At 63.4% G+C, this 15,233-nt stretch overlaps 1 protein-coding gene across 3 annotated transcripts in view; it reads right to left on the minus strand.

Annotated features, from left to right (window-relative positions):
* Positions 1 to 15,233, minus strand: part of lamb2l (laminin, beta 2-like) — a 324,539-nt gene that overhangs the window by 188,069 nt on the left and 121,237 nt on the right. The gene's annotated exons all lie outside the window — the stretch shown is intronic.

The raw sequence follows: 15,233 nt of genomic DNA on the forward strand, positions 1-15,233 counted from the left end.
TGTGTGAGGGGGTGTGCGTGAGGGGGAGAGTGTGAGGGGGAGAGTGTGGGGGGAGAGTGAGGGGGTGGGGAGTGTGAGGGTGTGATGAGTGTGAAAGGGTGGGGAGTGTTAGGGGGCGGGTTGTGTGAGGGGGTGGGGAGGACTGCGAGGGGGGAAGAGTGAGAGGGGGGAGAGTGTGAGGGGTGGAGTGTGATGGGGATGAGTGTGGGGGGAGTGTGAGGGGGGAGTGTGAGGTGGGTATGTGAGGAGCGGGAGTGTGAGGGTGGGTAGTGTGAGTGTGGAGATTGTGTGGGGGAGAGTGCGGGGGGAGTGTGAGGGAGGAATGTGAGAGGGGGACTTTGGGGTGGGGGAGTGTGAGGGTGAGTGCGATGGGGTGAGTGTGAGGGGGGAGTGTGAGGGTGGGAGTGTGAGGGGGTGGGGAGTGTGAGGGTGTGATGAGTGTGAAAGGGTGGGGAGTGTTAGGGGGCGGGTTGTGTGAGGGGGTGGGGAGGACTGTGAGGGGTAGGACTGTGAGGGGAGGACTTTTTGAGGGGGGAATGTGAAGGGGGGCGGGGGAGTGTGAGGGGGTGGAGTGTGAGGGGGAGTGAGTGGGGGGAGTGTGGGGGAGCGCGTGTGTGGGTAGCGAGTGTGCGGGTGATTGTGAGGGGGAGTGTGAGAGGGAGTGTGAGGGGGGAGTGTGAAGGGGGAGTGAGGGGGAGTGTGAGGACGGGGAGTGTGAGGGGGAATGTGAGGTGGGCGTGTGAAGGGCAGCATGAGGGGAAGTGTGAGGGGGGCGGGAGTGTGACGAGGGGAGTGTGGGGAGGGAGTGTGGGGGGGGGGGAGTGTGAGGGGGGGTAGTGTGAAGAGGGAGTGTGAGGGGGGAGTGTGAGGGGGGAGTGTGAGGGGACTAATGTGAGGGGGCTAGTTTGAGGTGGGGAGTGTGAGTAGGAGGTGAGAGGAGAGTGTGAGGGGGAGTGGAAGGGTGGGGGGAGTATGAGGGAGGTGTGTGAGGGGGGGAGTGTGGGGGGAGAATGTGAGGGGTTAGTGTGGGGGGAGAGTGTAAGTGGGGGGAGTGTGAGGGGGGGAGTCTGAGGGGGAATGTGAGGGGGGAGTGAGGGGGAATGAGGGGAAGTGGGAGTGGGGAGTGTGAGTGGGAGTGTGCGAGAGGAGTGTGAGCGGGAGGGGGGAGTGTGAGGGAGAAGTGTAAGGGGGAGTATGGGAGGGAGTGTGAGGGGATGGAATGTGAGGGAATGGAATGTGAGGAGGTGTCGAGTGTGAGGGGGTGTGGCGTTTGAGGGGGTGTGGAGTGTGAGGGGGTGTGGAGTGTGAGGGGAGTGGAATACGAAGGGGGAAAGTGCGAGGGGGAGAGCGCGAGTGGGAGAGTGCGAGGGGGGAGAGTGCGAGGGGGGTGTTTGTGAGGGGGGAGTGCGAGGGGGGGTGAGTGTGAGGGAGGAGTGAGTGTGAGGGGGGAGTGTGACGGGGGATGTGAGGTGGGGCATGTGAGGGGGGATGTGAGGGGGGACTGTGAGGAGGGGGGAGTGTGGGGGGGGGAGTGTGAGGGCGGTAACGTGAGGGGGGTAGTGCGAGTGGGAGATGAGAGGGGAGTGTGAGGGGGGAGTGCGAGGGTGGGGGGAATGTGAAGGGGGAAAGTGAAGGGGGGAGTATGAAGGGGGAGTGTGAGGGGGAGTGTGCGAGAGGAGTGTGAGCGGGAGGGGGGAGTGTGAGGGAGAAGTGTGAGGGGAGTATGGGAGGGAGTGTGAGGGGATGGAATGTGAGGGAATGGAATGTGAGGAAGTGTCGAGTGTGAGGGGGTGTGGCGTGTGAGGGGGTGTGGAGTGTGAGGGGGTGTGGAGTGTGAGGGGAGTGGAATACAAGGGGGGAAAGTGCGAGGGGGAGAGTGCGAGGGGGAGAGTGCGAGGGGGGAGAGTGCGAGGGGGGTGTTTGTGAGGGGGGAGTGCGAGGGGGGGTGAGTGTGAGGGAGGAGTGAGTGTGAGGGGGGAGTGTGACGGGGATGTGAGGTGTGGCATGTGAGGGGGGATGTGAGGGGGGACTGTGAGGAGGGGGGAGTGTGGGGGGGGGGAGTATGAGGGCGGTAACGTGAGGGGGGTAGTGTGAGTGGGAGATGAGAGGGGAGTGTGAAGGGGGAGTGCGAGGATGGGGGGAATGTGAAGGGGGAATGTGAAGGGGGGAGTATGAAGGGGGAGTGTGAGGGGGGTGGGTAGTGTGAGGGGGCTGTGATGCGGGGGAGTGTGAGGGGGGAGTGAGAGGGGGTAGTGTGAGCGGAGAGTGTAGTGTGTGAGGTGGGTGTGTGAGGAGGTGTGTGTGAGGGGGAGAGTTTGTGGGGGGGCAGGACTGTGAGGGGGTGTGTGAGGGGGGAAGTGTGAGGGGGGAGTGTGAGGGGGGAAAGTGAGATGGGTACGTGAGGGGTGGGAGTGTGAGAGTGGGTAGTGTGAGTGTGGGTAGAGTGAGGGTGGGGAGTGTGAGGGGGTAGTGTGAGGGAGCGTTTTTGAGGGGTGAATGTGAGGGGGGAGTGTGGGGGTGCAAGTGTGCGGGAGCGAGTGTGGGGGTGAGTGTGAGGGTGAGTGTGAGGGTGTGGACTGTGGGGGGGAGTGAGTGGGAGTGTGAGGACGGGGAGTATGAGGGGCAGTGTGAGGGGGAGGGTGAGGGAGGCGAGAGTGTGACGGGGGAGTGTGGGGGGGGGGGAGTGTGCTGGAGGAGCGTGGGTGGGGAGTGTGAGCGAGGAGCGTGAGGAGGGGTGTGTGAGGGGGCTAGTGTGAGGGGGGGATTGTGAGGGGGTGAGTGTGACGGGGTGAGTGTGAGGAGGGAGTGTGAGGGGACTATTATGAGGGGGCTAGTGTGAGGGGGCTAGTTTGAGGGGGGAGTGTGAGGGGGGAGTGTGAGGGGGGATTGTGAGGGGGTGAGTGTGACGGGGTGAGTGTGAGGAGGGAGTGTGAGGGGAGGAGTGTGAGGGGGTGAGGAGTGTGAGGGGGTGAGGAGTGTGAAGGGATGGGGAGTGTGAGGGTGTGATGAGTGTGAAAGGGTGGGGAGTGTCAGGAGGCGGGATGTGTGAGGGGTGGAGTGTGAGGCGGAGGAGTGTGAGTGGGAATGTGAGGGGGCGGGGGAATGTGAATTGGTGGAGTGCGAGGGGGCGTTTGTGAGGGGGGAGTGTGAGGGAGGGGAATGTGGGGGAGCGAGTGCGGGGTAGCGAGTGCGAGGGGGAGTGTGAGGGGGGAGTGTGAGGTGGGAGTGTGAGGGGGTGGAGTGTGGGGGGGAGTGAGGGGGAGTGTGAGGTGGGAGTGTGAGGGGCAGTGTGAGAAGGGCAGGAGTGTTATAGGGGGAGTGTGGGGATGGGGAGTGTGGGGAAGAGTGTGGGGGGGAGTGTGAGGGGGGTAGTGTGAGGGGGGGAGTATGAGGGGGGAGTATGAACGGGGGTGTGTGGGGGAGTGTGGGGAGGAGTGTGTGGGGGAGTGTGTGGGGGGGGAGTGTGAGGGGGGGAGTGTGTGGGGGAGTGTGAGTGGGAGGTGAGAGGGGAGTGAGGGGGAATGAGGGGAAGTGGGAGGGGGAGTGTGAGGGGGAGTGTGTGAGAGGAGTGTGAGCGGGAAGGGGTAGTGTGAGGGGGATGTGTGAGGGGGAGTGTTGGGGGGAGTGTGAGGGGATGGAGTGTGAGGGAATGGAGTGTGAGGGGGTGTGGAGTGTGAGGGGGTGTGGAGTGTGAGGAGAGTGGAGTTTGAGGGGATTGGAGTGTGAGGGGAGTGGACTGTGAGGGGAGTGGAAAATAGAGGGGAGTGGAAAATAGAGGGGAGTGGAGTGCGGGGGGGGGAAGAGTGCGAGGGGGTGAGTGCGAGGGGGAGAGTGCGGGGGGGGAGAGTGCGAGGGGGGAGAGTGCAAGGGGGGAGAGTGCGAGGGGGGAGAGTGAGGGGGCTGAGTGTGAGGGGGGAGTGAGTGTGAGGGGGGACGTGTGAGGGGAAGTGTAAGGGGGGAGTGTGAGGTGGGGGGTGTCTCGGGGGGGGGAGTGTGAGGGGGGGAACGTGAGAGGGGTAGTGTGAGGGGGAAGTGTGAGTGGGAGGTGAGAGGGGAGTGTGAGGGGGGAGTGCAAGGGTGGGGGGAGTGTGAGGGGGGTTGTAAGATGGGGGGAGTGTGAGGGGGGGAGTGTGAAGGGGAGAGGGTGGAGTGTGAGAGGGGAGTGTGGAGTGTGAGGGGAAATGTGAGGGGGGAGTGAGGGGGAATTAAAGGAATTGAGGGGGGGAGTGTGAGGGGGCGTGTGCGAGAGGAGTGTAAGCGGGAGGTGGGACTATGAGGGAGAAGTGTGAGGGGGAGTGTGGGGGGGTGTGTATGGGGATGGAGTGTGAGGGGATGGAGTGTGAGGGGTGGAGTGTGAGGGGTGGAGTGTGAGGGGGTGGAGTGTGAGGGGGTGTAGAGTGTGAGGAGGTTTGGAGTGCGAGGGGAGTGGAGAGCGAGGGGAGTGGAGTGTGAGGGCGAGAGTGCGAGGGGGGAAGAGTGCGAGGGGCAGAGTGCGAGGGGGGTGTGTGAGAGAGGAGTGCGAGGGGGCTGAATGTGAGGGGGGAGTGTGAGGTGGGTGGAGTGTGAGGGGTGGTGTGTGAGGGGAGTGGAGTCTGAGGTGGAGAGTGTAAGGGGGAGTGAGAGGGGGGGGTAAGAGCGGGGGAGTTAGAGGGGGGCGAGTGAGGGGGAGGAAGTGAGGGGGCGCGAGGGGGGGTTGTGAGGGGGTGTGTGAGGGACGGTGTGAGGGGAAGTGTGAGGGGGGAGTGTGAGGGGGGGAGTGTGAGGGTGGGTCTGAGGCGGGTGAGTGTGAGCGGAGAGTGTGGCGGGGGGTGTGTGTGAGGGGGGACTGTGAGGGGGAGGAGTATGGAGGGGAGTGTGAGGGGGGAGTGTGAGGGGAGAGTGTGGGGGGGAGTGTGAGGGGGTGTGTGTGAGGGGGAGATTGTGGGGGGTGGGACTGTGAGGGGGGAATGTGAGGGGGGGAGTGTGAGGGGGGAGGAGTGAGGTGGGGGTGTGAGGGGGTGGTGTGTGGGGGAGTGAGATGGGTGTGTGAGGTGGGAGTATGAGGGGGGAATGTGAGGTGGGTATGTGAGGGGCGGGAGTGTGAGGGTGGGTAGTGTGAGTGTGGGGAGTGTGACAGTGGGGAGTGTGAGGGGGGAATGTGAGGGAGAAGTGTGAGGGAGGAGTGTGAGGGAGGAGTGTGAGGGGGACATGGAGCGGGGGAGTGTGAGGGTGAGTGTGACGGGGTGAGTGTGAGGCGGGAATGTAAGGGGGGGGGAGTGTGAGGAGGTGGAGTGTGAGGGGGCGTGTGTGGGGGGGGAGTGTGAGGGGGGAGTGTGGGGTAGCGAGTGTGAGAGGGGGGAGTGTGAGTGGGTGGGGAGTGTGAGAGTGTGATGAGTGTGAAAGGGTGGGGAGTGTTAGGGGGCGGGCTGTGTGAGTGGTGGATTGTGAGGCAGAGGAGTGTGAGGGGGAATGTGAGGGGGCGGGGGAGTGCGAATAGCTGGAGTGCGAGGGGGCGTGTGTGAGGGGGGAGTGTGAGGGAGGGGAATGTGGGGGAGCGAGTGCGGGGTTGCGAGTGCGAGGGGGAGTGTGAGGGGGAAGTGTGAGGGGGGAGTGTGAGGGGGAGTGTGAGGTGGGAATGTGAGATGGGAGTGTGAGGGGGTGGAGTGTGGGGGGGAGTGAAGAGGAGTGTGAGGACGGGGAGTGTGAGGGGGAGTGTGAGGTGGGAGTGTGAGGGGCAGTGTGAGGGGGGCGGGAGTGTGATGGGGGAGTTTGGAGGTGGGGAGTGTGGGGGGGAGTGTGGGGGGGAGGAGTGTGGGGGGGTGTGAGGGGGGGAGTGTGAGGGGGGGAGTATGAGGGGGGAGTATGAGGGGGGAGTATGAACGGGGGCGTGTGGGGGGAGTGTGTGGGGGAGTGTGGGGGGAGTGTGTGGGGGAGTGTGTGGGGGGGGAGTGTGAGGGGGTAGTGTTAGGCGGGGATTGTGAGTGGGAGGTGAGAGGGGAGTTTGTGAGGGGGAAGTGCAAGGGTGGGGGGAGTGTGAGGGAGGTGTGTGAGGAGGGGAGTGTGAAGGGGGAGTGTGAGGGCTGGAGTGAGGGGGGAGGAGTGTGAGGGGGGAGTGTGAGGGGAGAGAGTGGGGGGGATTGTGAGGGGGGAGTGTGAGGAGGAGGAGTGTGAAGGGGGGAGCGTGAAGGGGGGGTGTGAAGCAGGGAGTGTGGAGTATGAGGGGGAATGTGAGGAGGGGAGTGAGGGGGAATGAGGGGAAGTTGGAGGGGGGAGTGTGAGAGGGAGTGTGCGAGAGGAGTGTGAGCTGGAGGGGGGAGTTTGAGGGAGAAGTGTGAGGGGAATGTTGGGGGGAGTGTGAGGGGATGGAGTGTGAGGGAATGGAGTGTGAGGGGGTGTGGAATGTGAGGGGGTGTGGAATGTGAGGGGAGTGGAGTTTGAGGGGATTGGAGTTTGAGGGGAGTGGACTGTGAGGGGAGTGAAATGTGAGGGGAGTGGAGTGCAGGTTGGGAAGAGTGCGAGGGGGTGAGTGCGAGGGGGAGAGTGCGAGGGGGGAGAGTGCGAGGGGGTTGAGTGTGAGGGGGAGTGAGTGTGGGGGGGGAGTGTGTCGGGCGGATGTGAGGGGGGGGCGTGTGAGGTGGGGGAACGTGAGGAGGGTAGTGTGAGGGGGATGTGTGAGTGGGAGGTGAGAGGGGAGTGTGAGGGGGGAGTGCAAGGGTGGGGGGAGTGTGAGGGGAGTTGTGAGGTGGGTGAAGAGTGAGGGGCTTGTGTGAGGTGGGGGGAGTGTGAGGGGGGGAGTGTGAAGGGGGAATGTGAAGGGGGAGTGTGAAGGGGGAGAGGGTGGAGTGTGAGAGGGGAGTGTGGAGTGTGAGGGGAAATGTGAGGGGGGAGTGAGGGGGAATGAGGGGAATTGAGGGGGGAGTGTGAGGGGGCGTGTGCGAGAGGAGTGTAAGCGGGAGGTGGGAGTATGAGGGAGAAGTGTGAGGGGAGTTTGGGGGGGGAGTGTGTGGGGATGGAGTGTGAGGGGTAGAGTGTGAGGGGGTGGAGTGTGAGGGGGTGTGGAGTGTGAGGGGAGTGGAGTGTGAAGCGAGATGAGTGCGAGGGGAGTGGAGTGTGAGGGCGAGAGTGCGAGGGGGAAGAGTGTGGAGGGGCAGTGTGGGGGGGGAGTGTCAGGGAGGGGTGTGAGGGAGGAGTGTGAGGGGGAGGGGGTGTGTAAGGAAGGCGTTTGAGGGGTAGTGTGAGGAGGGGTGCGAGGGGGTGGAGTGCGAGGGGGTGGAGTGCGAGGGGGGAGTGCAAGGGGGGAGTACGAGGGTGGGATTGCGAGGGGGGTGGAGTCCGAGGGGGGTGGAGTGCAAGGGGGGAGTGTGAGCGGGGAGTGTGAGCGGGGAGTGTTGGGGGCGAGATTGTGAGGGGGTGGGGAGTGTAGAGGGAGGAGTGTGGTGGGGGAGTGTTGGGGGGGGAAGTGTGAGGAGGTGGCAGTGTGGGTGGGGAGGGGAGTGTGAGAGAGGGGGAGTGTGAGGGTGGTCTGTGTGGGGGGAGTGTGAGGGGGGAGTGTGAGGGGGGTAGTGTGAGGTGGGGTAGTGTGAGGGGGGAGTGTGAGGGGGGAATGTGAGGGGAGAGTGTGGGGGGGGCAGTGTGAGGGGGGAATGTGAGGGGAGAGTGTGGGTGGGAGTGTGAGGGGGGAGTGAGTGGGGGGGAGTGAGTGGGGGGGAGTGAGGTGGGAGTGTGAGGCGGTGTGTGTGAGGGGGAGATTGTGGGGGGTGGGACTGTGAGGGGGGAGTGTGAGGGGGAGGAGTGTGAGGGGGAGGAGTGTGGGGGGGGAGTGTGAGGAGATGGAGTGAGGGGGGAGTGTGAGGGGGCGGGGGGAGTGTGAGGGAGGAGGTGGGAGCGTGAGGGAGGAGTGTGTGGGGAAGGGGAAGTGCGTGGGGTGAGTGTAAGGGGGGAGTGCGAGGGGGGATAGTGCAAGGGGCGGAAGTGTGAGGGGGAGGGTGTGAGGGGTGTGTGTGAGGGAGAGAGTGTGAGGTGGTGAGTGTGAGGGGGATGCGGTGTGTGAGGAAGGAGTGTGAGGGTGGTGTGTGAGGGAGGAGTGCAAGGGGGTGGAGTGCGAGGGGAGACGGAGTGTAAGGGGTGGAGTGTGAGGGAGTATGGAGTGTGAGGGGGTATGGAGTGTGAGGGTTTTGGTGTTTGAGGGGAGTGGAGTGTGAGGGGGAGAGTGCGAGGGGGAAGAGTGTGGAGGGGCAGTGTGGGGAGGGGAGTATCAGGGAGGGGTGTGAGGGAGGAGTGTGAGGGGGAGGGGGTGTGTAAGGAAGGCGTTTGAGGGGTAGTGTGAGGAGGGGTGCGAGGGGGTAGAGTGCGAGGGGGTGGAGTGCGAGGGGGGAGTGCAAGGGGGGAGTGCGAGGGTGGGAGTGCGAGGGGGGTGGAGTCCGAGGGGGGTGGAGTGCAAGGGGGGAGTGTGAGCGGGGTGTGTGAGCGGGGAGTGTTGGGGGCGAGATTGTGAGGGGGTGGGGAGTGTAGAGGGAGGAGTGTGGTGGGGGAGTGTTGGGGGGGGAAGTGTGAGGAGGTGGCAGTGTGGGTGGGGAGGGGAGTGTGAGGGAGGGGGAGTGTGAGGGTGGTCTGTGTGGGGGGAGTGTGAGGTGGGGTAGTGTGAGGTGGGGTAGTGTGAGGGGGGAGTGTGAGGGGGGAATGTGAGGGGAGAGTGTGGGGGGGGCAGTGTGAGGGGGGAATGTGAGGGGAGAGTGTGGGGGGGAGTGTGAGGGGGGAGTGAGTGGGGGGAAGTGAATGGAGGGGGGGGGTAGTGTGAGGTGGGATAGTGTGAGGGGGGAGTGTGAGGGGGGAATGTGAGGGGAGAGTGTGGGGGGGTAGTGTGAGGGGGAAATGTGAGGGGAGAGTGTGGGGGGGAGTGTGAGGGGGGAGTGAGTGGGGGGGAGTGAGTGGGGGGGAGTGAGGTGGGAGTGTGAGGCGGTGTGTGTGAGGGGGAGATTGTGGGGGGTGGGACTGTGAGGGGGGAGTGTGAGGGGGAGGAGTGTGAGGGGGAGGAGTGTGGGGGGGGATTGTGAGTGGGGAGTGTGAGGGGGGAGTGAGTGGGGGGGAGTGAGTGGGGGGTGTGAGGTGGGAGTGTGAGGGGGGGCGGGAGTGTGACGGGGGAGTGTGGGGGGGTGTGAGGTGGGTGTGTGAGGGGGTGTGTGAGGGTGAGAGTATAGGGGGTATGAGGGGGGGAGTGTGAGGGGGTAGTGAGGGGGGGTGAGAGGGTGTGCGAGGAGTGAGGGGGGAGTGTGAGGGGTGAGTGTTAGGGGGGGAGTGTGAGGGGGAAGTTAGGGGGGATGTGGGGAGGGGAGTGTGAGCGGGGAGTGTGAGGGGGAGTGTAAGGGGGGAGTGTGAGGGGGGAGTGTGAGGAAGTGTGAGGGGGGTGTGTGCAGGGGGAGTGTGAGGGGGGAGTGTGGGGGGGGTGAGTTTGAGGGAGGGAGTGCGAGGGGAGTGTGAGGGTGTGTGTGAGGGTGTGTGTGAGGGGGGAGTGTGAGGGGGGAGTTTAGGGTGAGTGTGAGGGTGTGTGAGGGGGGAGTGTGAGGAGATGGAGTGAGGGGGGAGTGTGAGGGGGCGGGGGGAGTGTGAGGGAGGAGGTGGGAGCGTGAGGGAGGAGTGTGTGGGGAAGGGGAAGTGCGTGGGGTGAGTGTAAGGGGGGAGTGCGAGGGGGGATAGTGCAAGGGGCGGAAGTGTAGAGGGGGAAGTGTGAGGGGGAGGGTGTGAGGGGTGTGTGTGAGGGAGAGAATGTGAGGGGGAGAGTGTGAGGCGGATGGGGTGTGTGAGGAAGGAGTGTGAGGGTGGTGTGTGAGGGAGGAGTGCAAGGGGGTGGAGTGCGACGGGAGACGGAGTGTAAGGGGTGGAGTGTGAGGGAGTATGGAGTGTGAGGGGGTGTGGAGTGTGAGGGTTTTGCTGTTTGAGGGGAGTGGAGTGTGAGGGGGAGAGTGTGAGGGGGGAGTGCGAGCGGGGATAGTGCGAGGGGGAGAAGTGTGGAGGGGGGCAGTGTGAGGGGGGGAGTGCAGCGGGGGAGGGTGTGAGTGGGGGAGTGTGAGGGGAATGGAGTATGAGGGGGAAGTGCCGGAGGGGGCGTGTGAGGTGGGGATTGTGAGAGGGTGAGTGTGAGGGGTGAGTGTGAGTGGGGTAGTGTGAGGGGGGGAGTGTGAGGGAGGGTGAGGGGGGGGTGAGGCGGAGAGTGTGGGGCGGAGTGTGGGGGGGATAGTATGAGGGGGGGAGTGTGAGAGGGGGGAGTGTGAGGGAGGAGTGTGAGGAGGAGTGTGAGGGAGGAGTGTGAGGGAGGGGTGTGAGGGGGTGGAGTGCGAGGGGGAGTGTGAGTGGGGGGAGTGCGAGTGGGGGAGAGTGCGAGTGGGGAGTACGAGGGGGTGTAGTGCGAGGGGCTGAAGTACGAGGGGTGAGTGCGAAGGGGGAGTGTGAGGGAGTGGGAGTGTGAGGGGCTGTGTGAGGGGGGAGTGTGAGGGGGGGACTGTGAGGGGGAGGGGGTGTGTGAGGGAGGAGTGTGAGGGGGAGTGTGAGGGGGTGGAGTGCGAAGGGGGAGTGCGAGTGGGGGGAATGCGAGTGGGGGAGAGTGCGAGTGGGGAGTGCGAGGGGATGGAGTGCGAGGGGGTGGAGTGCGGGGGTGTGGAGTGCGAGGGGGGAGTGCGAGGGGGGAGTGTGAGGGAGTGGGAGTGTGAGGGGGAGTGTGAGGGGGGAGTGTGAGGGGGGGACTGTGAGTGGGGTTGTGTGAGAGGAGTCGTGTGAGGGGAGGGAGTGTGGATGGGGAGTGGGGGGGTAAGGGGGAGGGTGCGTGTGAGGGGGGTTTGTTAGGGGGGATTGTGAGGGATGCGTGTGGGGGAGGAGTGTGAGGGGGAGTGTGAGCAGGGCTGTGAAGGGGGAGTGAGGGGGGAATGACGGGGGAGAGGAGTGTGAGGGGGGAATGTGAGGTGGGGGAATGCGAGGGGGGAGTGTGGGGGGGGGAGTTTGAGGGAGGGAGTGCGAGGGGAGTGTGAGGGGGGGTGTGATGGGGGAGTTTAGGGGGAGTGTGAGCGGGGCTGTGAAGGGGGAGTGAGGGGGGAATGACGGGGAGAGGAGTGTGAGGGGGGAATGTGAGGTGGGGGAATGCGAGGGGGGAGTGTGAGGAGGGAGAATGCGAGGGGGGGAGTGTGAGGGGTGTGTGTGGGGGGGGAGTGTGAGGAGGGAGAATGCGAGGGGGGGGAGTGTGAGGGGTGTGTGTGGGGGGGAGTGAGGGGGAGTATGGAGGGGGCATGAGGGGGGAGTGTGAGGGGGAAATGTGAGGGGAATGAAGGGGAGTGAGATGGGAAGTATGAGGGGTGTGTGAGGGTGGAGTGTTAAGGGGAGAGTGTGAGGGGGTAGTGAGGGGGGGTGAGGGGGTGTGTGGGGGGTGAGGGGGGAGTGTGAGCGGGGAGTGTGAGGGGGAATGTAAGGGGGGAGTGTGAGGGGGGAGTGTGAGGAAGTGTGAGGGGGGTGTGTGCAGGGGGATTGTGAGGGGGGAGTGTGGGGGGGGAGTTTGAGGGAGGGAGTGCGAGGGGAGTGTGAGGGTGTGTGTGAGGGGGGGTGTGATGGGGGAGTTTAGGGTGAGTGTGATGGGGGAGTGTGAGGAGATGGAGTGAGGGGGGAGTGTGAAGGGACGGGGGGAGTGTGAGGGAGGAGTTGGGAGTGTGAGGGAGGAGTGTGTGGGGAAGGGTGAGTGCGTGGGTGAGCGTAAGGGGGGAGTGCGAGGGGGGATAGTGCAAGGGGCGGAAGTGTGGAGGGGGAAGTGTGAGGGGGAGAGTGTGAGAGGTGTGTGTGAGGGAGAGAGTGTGAGGGGGAGAGTGTGAGGGGGATGGGGTGTGTGAGGAAGGAGTGTGAGGGGGTGTGTGAGGGAGGAGTGCAAGGGGGTGGAGTGCGAGGGGAGACGGAGTGTAAGGGGTGGAGTGTGAGGGAGTGTGGAGTGTGAGGCGGTGTGGAGTGTGAGGGGTTTGGAGTTTGAGGGGAGTGGAGTGTGAGGGGGAGAGTGTGAGGGGGCGTGCGAGTGGGGATAGTGCGAGGGGGAGAAGTGTGGAGGGGGGCAGTGTGAGGGGGGGAGTGAAGCGGGGGAGGGTGTGAGTGGGGGAGTGTGAGGGGGATGGAGTATGAGGGGGAAGTGCCGGGGGGCGTGTGAGGTGGGGATTGTGAGAGGGTGAGTGTGAGGGGGGAGTGTGAGGGAGGGTGAGGGGGGAGTGAGGCGGAGAGTGTGGGGCGGAATGTGGGGGGATAGTATGAGGGGGGGAGTGTGAGAGGGGGGAGTGTGAGGGAGGAGTGTGAGGAGGAGTGTGAGGGAGGAGTGTGAGGGAGGGGTGTGAGGGGGTGGAGTGTGAGGGGGAGTGTGAGTGGGGGGAGTGCGAGTGGGGGAGAGTGCGAGTGGGGAGTGCGAGGGGGTGGAGTGCGAGGGGCTGGAGTACGAGGGGTGAGTGCGAGGGGGTGGAGTGCGGGGGTGTGGAGTGCGAGGGGGGAGTGCGAGGGGGGAATGTGAGGGAGTGGGAGTGTGAGGGGGGAGTGTGAGGTGGGGACTGTGAGTGGGGTTGTGTGAGGGGAGTAGTGTGAAGGGAGGGAGTGTGCGGGGGGAGTGGGGGGGTGAGGGGGAGGGTGCGTGTGAGGGGGGTTTGTTAGGGGGGATTGTGAGGGATGCGTATGGGGGGAGGAGTGTGAGGGGGAGTGTGAGCGGGGCTGTGAAGGGGGAGTGAGGGGGGAATGATGGGGCAGAGGAGTGTGAGGGGGGAATGTGAGGTGGGGGAATGCGAGGGGGGAGTGTGAGGAGGGGGAATGCGAGGGGGGGAGTGTGAGGGGTGTGTGTGTGGGGAGGAGTGAGGGGGAGTATGGAGGGGGCATGAGGGGTGAGTGTGAGGGGGAAATGTGAGGGGAATGAAGGGGAGTGAGACTTGAAGTGTGAGGGGGCGTGTGAGGGAGGAGTGTGAGGGGGAGGGGGAGTGTGAGAGAGTCGTGTGAGGGGGGAGTATGAGGGGGTAGTGCGAAGGGGGAGTGCGAAGGGGGAGTGTGAGGGAGGAGTGCGGAGGGGAGTGCGATGGGGGGAGTGTGGGGGGGAAGTGCGAGGGTTGGGGTGTGTGAGGGGATTGTGTGAGGGGGGAGTGCGAGGGGGTTGGGAGTGTGAGTGGGGAGCCCGAGATAGCGTGGGGGGGAATGTGAGGGGGGTGTGAGTGGGGGAGTGTGAGGGGCGTGGAGTGTGAGCGGGGAGTGTGAGGGTGTATATTAATGGAGAGGGGGGAGCGTGAGGGGGTTGTGTGGGGGGTCGGGGTGAGTGTGAGGGGGTGGGACTGTGAGCGGGGAGTGGGGGGAAGAGTGTGAGGGTGAGTGTGAGGAGGGGAGCTGTGGGTGTGGGGTGTGTGAGGGGATGGGACTGTGAGCGGTGGGGGGGACTGTGAGGGCGGAGTATGAGGGGTGGGGAGTGTGAGGGGGGAGTGTGAGGGGGGTGAGTTGTGAGGGGGGAGTGTGAGGGGGGGGTGAGTGTGAGGGGGGAGTGTGAGGGGGGAGTGTGAGGGGGTGGGGAGTGTGAGGGGGGAGTGTGAGGAGGGGGTGAGTGTGAGGGAGAGTGTGAGGGGGGAGTGTGAGGGGAAGTGTGAGGGGGGGAGTTGAGGGGGAGAGTATGAGGGGGATGGGGGGGAGTGTGGGGGCGAGTGTGAGGGGGGAGTTGAGGGGGGGGGAGTATGAGGGGGATGGGGGGAGTGTGAGGGGGAGTGTGAGGGGGATTGGGGGAGTGTGAGGGGGAGTGTGAGGGGGATGGGGGGAGTGTGAGGGCGAGTGTGAGGGGGGGCGTTGAGGGGGGAGTATGAGGGGGATGGGGGGGAGTGTGAGGGCGAGTGTGAGGGGGGGCGTTGAGGGGGGTGGGGGGGGAGTGTGAGGGGGCGAGTTGAGGGGGGGGGAGTATGAGGGGGATGGCGGGGGGGAGTGTGCGGGCGAGTGTGAGCCGTGCAGAGTGTTAAATGTGACGTGTAATATGTGTTCCAGAATCTATTCAGCCCAGGTTGTTTGACTGAGCTGTCGATTTCTCACTGTGAGCTGCTGCCCACTGCAAACTATTTCCAGCTCCATTGTTCTCTCCATCTTGTTCTTCGAATACTGAGAGACTCACAGAGGATTGTTTGTTTTATTTTAGGTGGGTATTTTCTGCGGTGAGTTAAGCCTTGATCCGTTCCTGGTCTGACATGCCCTGTGGTCTGCTCCTACACAGCGTTTCCTGAATCCAAAGATCACCCAGCCCTGACATTCCGCTCTGATTCCCCTCGTCCCTCCCGGGAGACATCTCATCAGCTTGCAGTGCCTCGCCGCTCCCTGGACCTGAGCCCTGCTCCGTCACACGACTCGCTCGGTGTTACTGAGGCTCCACGAGTGTTTGCCTTTGATTGTCACTCACACTGAGGCTGCACCTTAATCACCTTGTACCTGTCGGATTGGTTACTGAAGACTGCAAGGAAGGAGGGAAGGAAGATGTAATGTATGGACCTGCGACTATGCTCACAGGTTTGCAGAGCAGTTGCATTGTGAGTGGCTTAGACAGTTTTCTTCTTAAGACTCAATAAAACCCCAGCCAGTTGGATCTCGGTCATCCACGATGAGTTGTGAGCCTGGTGGATGAGCTGGTAATGTATAGTGTGATTGTTAAACCTTTGCCAATAAACCAAGTAGTTCTAATAGCGATGTGTTGCTATGAATTATTAAGCAACGAACCCATGGAGCAAACACATTACAGAAGAAAAAGCCACTTTGTGCACAGCAAGCTCCCACAGACATCAGAGATAAATGACCTGATCATCTGTTTTAGTGATGTCGGTTGAGGGATAAACTTTGGCCCCAGGACACCATGGATAACTTCCCTGCTCTTCTTCGAAATAGTGCCGTGGGATCTTTTACATCCACCCGAGAGGGTAGACAGAGCCTCGGTTTAAAGTCTCATCCGAAAGACAAGCACCTCCAACAGTGCGGCACTCCCTCAGTACTGCACTGGAGTGTCAGCTTAGATTTTGTGCTCAAGTGTCTGGAGCGGGACTTGAACTGTAATCTAGAGCTCCCCCTAGTGGATGACTGCTCCATCTAGTGGACTACTGTGGTAATGAAACCGACTGATGTATATAATAAAAGGATTATGTGACATGGTCACATGACAGGTGCCCTGTTGCGCCATCTTGTGTGCAGTGTGCTCAGTAATGTCGTAAAGAATATATCACAGAACCCATGACCTTCGGACATTGTTG

The sequence above is a fragment of the Pristiophorus japonicus genome, chromosome 12, assembly GCF_044704955.1.
Source record: "Pristiophorus japonicus isolate sPriJap1 chromosome 12, sPriJap1.hap1, whole genome shotgun sequence".
NCBI classification, from domain to species: Eukaryota; Metazoa; Chordata; class Chondrichthyes; family Pristiophoridae; genus Pristiophorus; species Pristiophorus japonicus.